The sequence below is a fragment of the Suricata suricatta genome, chromosome 6 (assembly GCF_006229205.1).
Source record: "Suricata suricatta isolate VVHF042 chromosome 6, meerkat_22Aug2017_6uvM2_HiC, whole genome shotgun sequence".
Classification (NCBI taxonomy): Eukaryota; Metazoa; Chordata; class Mammalia; order Carnivora; family Herpestidae; genus Suricata; species Suricata suricatta.
In genome coordinates, this window is record NC_043705.1 from 128,414,755 (window position 1) to 128,420,197 (window position 5,443).

Consider the following 5,443-nt stretch of genomic DNA (forward strand, 5'->3'; position numbering starts at 1 on the left):
TGAAGAATACAACACAATGAATGAAATGTTTAATCCATGGAATACAATTTAAATATACTAGTAAATATTTAATTTCTCTTTTACTATTTGTGTTTTGGTAAAGATTGGAATGAAAATTGTCAAATGACTTGCACTTTTCTTATTTGTTAAAAGCTTTCTCATGTGGAAAGTTGTCCTACATTGTGTCAAAAGAATAAGCTGTCAGATTGCTAATGTTTAATACATTATGAGAATAACTGCCATGTTCAATACTAATTTGACCTTTTCAGAACTCCAGCTTTGATTGGATGGACAATTTCTCTCCTATTTAAAAACTCAAACCCCTGTTGGGAAGAGCTAGAATGACCATCTGTTGAAATTCAGAATACTAAAAAGGTTAAAGTAACACAACCGAATGCTTCAGAGAATATTACATAATTAAATCTTTCCATCTTATTTCCTGTCAAAAATTATGAAAACCTGAGATGATGGTATGAATTCAGCTTTCATTACTCAGAAAATAAAAATTAAAGAGAAGCATGTTGTACTCCTAGGTTTTATACTGAAGGCCTATTTAAAAACGTTTCTTCATTTTAGGATGTCAGGAAATAGTCTATGACCATCCTAGCACAAAAGAATGCTTCATCCCAGTTCAGAATGACATATAGATAAAGAAAAAAAAAAGAGTTAATGTTTGTCCTTCATCAGTCCTAAACATTTAAACTGCCTGTATTTTAACATTGATCATGTGTAGTTATAACTTATACTATCTCAGAACTCTAGAAGAAATTTAAGCACAACAGCTGATCAAGCTGAAATCATAAATAATTAGGTTTATTTATAAATGCCAAAGCTCATTTTTTAAAAATAGAATTATGTCTTAGATTGGGCTGCCAGAACAAAGTACCATAGACTGAGTACAGAAATTTCACAGTTCTGGGGGCTGATAGTCTGAGATCAGGATGCTGGCATCACCAGGTTCTGGTGACAGCCCGTTTCCAGCCCCTCTTGTAGCTTGCTGACTCTCATGTACCTTTGCCTCTTCTAAGGGAACGAATCCCATGCATGAGTGCTCCATGCTTATCATTTAATTATCATCCAAAGCCCCCATCTTTTAATACCATTACAATGCATATTAAATCTCAAAATATACATTTTGGTGGAACATAGGTATTAAGTTTGTATATTATATAGTTACAAGATTCAAACATATGATTTCCACATGTTATATAGTAATTATAGTAAATATTATAGCATAATCATATACATTACCTAAGGTTTAAATATGTATAAAATATTGACATAATTTGAAGCCAAATTCAGAGAGTACAATTTTTTCCCATCAGGTAAATACAATTAACATAAATGCCATTCAATAATTTGGTAATAATGGATGTTATTACACTTGCTGAAAAATAAAGAAAAGTAAACAATATTGACTTTTTTAAAAAAGTTAATTAACTAATTAATTAACTAATTTATTTATTTTGAGAGAGAGTAAGAGCACTAGTGGTGGAGGGCAGAGAGAGAGAGGGAGAGAGAGAATCCTCAGCAGGCTTTGTGCTGTCAGTGGGCCTCAGTCTCATGAACCATGAAATTATAATCCAAGCTGAAATTAAGTCTGACAGTTAATGGCCTGAACCACCAAGGCGTCCCTTAACATATTTTAACAAAAGTTGGAAAGTTTTAGCAATATCGATTTTAATTAGAAAATAAACAGCATTCTATTAGTTCCTGATCAAAATTATTACATTTAGTTATATCTTATAAAGAGTCATGCTGAATTATTTTGCCCTTTTTAATGTCCATAGAAATTATCTGCTTTATCATAATTGTTCATATTTAAAAAGAAGATTTAAAACAAAAAGGTAGACTTTTAAAAAAGTAAAAAACTCATACTGAATTAGAGAAATACATAATACTTACATAAATATAATTCATTAGAATTATAAGTAGAAAGATTCCAAGATGCAATTATCAAAATTGACTTAAAAAAGCCCTTATATACATAGATATATAACACATCAGAAAATACATAAATATATAAATGTAAAAGATATCACAAGAAAATATATAAATATCAGAGTTCAGATTGCTCAAACACCTTACGTCAAAATGAGTATCATAGTTCTTGCTATCTGACATAACTGTAAAAAGACTTTGTTGATTCCTAGGAGGAGGTGATAAACAGATTCAGTAATTCATTTCAGAAATAAACTGAATTTTATGTTCTCATATATTTTAATCCATGACTGTAAAATCTCCAAAAGCCTACTGACCTAGGTCAGTTTCATCCTATATAATACAAAGATTAAAAAAAATACCTTAATCTCAACATAGAAAGTAGCATTTCCACTTCTAGCAACATGTCAGACTCAAACAAGGATAGTTCCTCAGCTACAATTTTAAATATACAGAAATGCTGTATAAAGTATACCTTAACATATTTAAATATATAAGGAGAATAAAGAAGGAAAGACAAACTTCTAGTTGAAAAAAAGGGAAATACACTCTTAAATTTGTGATACATTGGCAATGAGCTGGGTGGTAATAAGTACATCTTGTAGTTTAAAGGCTGGAATTTTAGCGCTGAACTGGGGACATAAAAGGAGTATATTCATGAGAATACAAAAAGGAGGATCTGGGAGTGGGCTCAATTGTAAAATTTAGTGGAAAGGAGGGGAAGGAATGGCAAGGAAGAAAAACCAAAGAATTTTTTAAAAAATATATACATATATCTATATGTATATAAAATCTGGCTATATCAAAATTATCATGTCCCTGCTCATAACTCAAGCAGTGATCTATATTAGTAGAAGTGCATATACACACCTAGATTTAAGGTAATACAGTATTTAGTATTCATGGCATGTGATAGATATTATTAGAATTAAGTAATAATAAAAAGACTAGGAAAAGAGCAAAATTTAAAGACATTTTTAAGAATGTTCACAATTAGGGGCGCCTGGTTGGCTCAGTTGATTGAGCATCTGGCTTTGGCTCAGGTCATGATCTCATGGTTCGTGGGTTCAGGCCCACATCAGGCTCTGTGCTGACAGCTACCTTAGAGCCTGGAGCCTGCTTCTGGTTCTGTGTCTCCCTCTCTCTCTGCCCCTCCCCTGCTCACACTGTCTCTCTCTGAGTCTCAAAAGTAAATAAAAGATGTAAAATTTTTTTTTTAAAAAGAGAATGTTCACAAGTAAAGAAAAATATGATCTGTTTGGGAGAGTAACAGAGTCAAGCAAAGCTAGACAGATTTTAGTGACAGTAGAGCATTAAACACAAAACCGCAATTTTAAGATCAAACAGAAGACAGAATACCTATAAATAAATAACTATATTACTGGCAGCTGTGGTTTCCTTTTATCAGCCACATTAGAAGCCAGAAAAGAATGAGTAAAATATTTAAAGTGCTTAGACCTATAACTGTTAGCATAGAATTCAATAGGTTAATCATATATTTTTTTTAATTTTTTTAATGTTTTATTTATTTTTGAGAGATAGAGACAGCATGAGCAGGGGGAGGGTTGGAGAGAGAGAGAGACACAGAATCTGAAGACAGGCTCCAGGCTCTGAGCTAACTGTCAGCACAGAGCCTGATCCGGGGCTTGAACTCACAAACTGTGAGATCATGACCTGAGCTGAAGCCAGTCGCTCAACTGACGGAGCCACCCAGATGTCCTGAGGTTAATCATATTTTTATGCTGCTACTTCTTCATTGACCCACAGACTCCCTTAAGGCAGTACCACCCACCTATGCTAGAAGACATAAATCAAAAATATATGTTTAAATCGTCCTTAATAACAAAAACTACACAGTTGTCATTTACTTTCTTAGTACATAATGATGTATACTTCTGACATCAAATTGCACATACCCTACCCATAATTTAACATGGTAAGTGCTGAAACATTTTAAATGTTTGCTGAATCAAATAATATATGAATACAAGCATAACATATAAATATAAAATCATGTCTGCAATTATATTTTTTCTTAATTATGTTACTTGTTAGAAACGTCTAATTGTTTATGGTTCCATGAGCTATGAATAAAATTGAAGATTTTTCTTCTCACTTTAATATAGCCCTTGTAGAAATGTAAACAAAAAATGTTTTGTCAACTTATAGCAGGACATACACACAACCATGAGCTTAAATCCTATAATCAAAAGGTTCAAGAGTAGAAAATACATAATAAAACCCATAGAAAAATCTTTGTTGAGAACAGAGAACAAGTAGGCATCAGAGATATTGGGGGTTCAGTAACAGACCATCACAGTAATATGAATATCCCAATAATGTGAGTCAAATGGATTTATTGCCTTTCCAATGTATACAAAGGTTATGTTTATACTGTACTGTAGACCATATAGTGTGCAGTATGCCTAAAAAATGTACATACCTTAATTTAAAATTTTTTTCAGTCCTAAGAAATGTTAGCCATCATCTAAGGTGTCAGATAGTCATAATTTCATTGCTGGTAGAGAGTCTTGCGTCCATACTGACAGCAGCTGACCAATCAGGGTGGTGGTTGCTGCAGGTTGGAAGTGGCTGTGGCAGTTTCTTAAAATAAGACAATTGGGGCACATGGGTGGCTCCAGTAGGTTAAACGTCTGACTCTTGATTTTAGCTCAGGTCATGATCTCAGAATCCAGAGATGGAGCCTCCACTCAACATGGAACCTACTTGGGATTCTCTGTCCCTCTCTCTCTGCCCAGCTCCCCACCCCCAAAATAAATAAACATTAAAAATCAAATATGACAATGATAACCAATTCCTCTGCGGCATATGATGCTGTTCGAGAGCATTTTCTTCACAGAACTCCTTTCAAAGAATCAACCCTCTCAAACCCAACCACTGCTTTACCAACTGTATTTATGCAAGATTATAAATACTTTGTTATCATTTTAGTCTTCACAATATCTTCACCAGGAGTAGTTTCCTTTTCAAGAAGCCACTTTCTTTGTTCATCCATAAGAAGCAACTTCTCATGTGTTCAAATTTTATTATGAGATTGCAGCAATTCAGTCACATATTTCAGGCTCCACTTCTATTTCTCTTGCTATTTCCACATCTGCAGTTACTTCCTCCACTGAAGCCTTGAATCCCTTAAAGCCACCCATGAGGTTTGGAATCAACTTCTTCCAAACTTCTATTCATGTTAATCTTCTGACCTATTCCCATGAATCGCAAATAGCCTGAAAGTCATCTAGAATGGGTAATCCTTTCCAAAAGTTTTTCCAATTACCTTTGCCTAGCTACATCCAATGAATCACTATGCAAGCTACTATGCCTTACAAAATGTATTTTTTAAATAATAAGACTTGAAACTTGAAATCCATGGGCTGCAACCCTAGATGCTGTGTTAGCAGGCATGAAAACATTGATCTCATTGTGCATCATTATCAGAGCTGTTGAGTAGCCAGGTGCATTGCCAATAAGCAGGAATATTTTGAAAAGG

The 5,443-nt window shown here is 33.7% G+C and overlaps 1 pseudogene; it reads right to left on the minus strand.

Moving 5' to 3' along the window:
• LOC115293554 overlaps positions 1-1,057 on the minus strand; it is an 80,130-nt pseudogene extending 79,073 nt beyond the window's left edge.
• Positions 1,058-5,443: the final 4,386 nt, after the last annotated feature.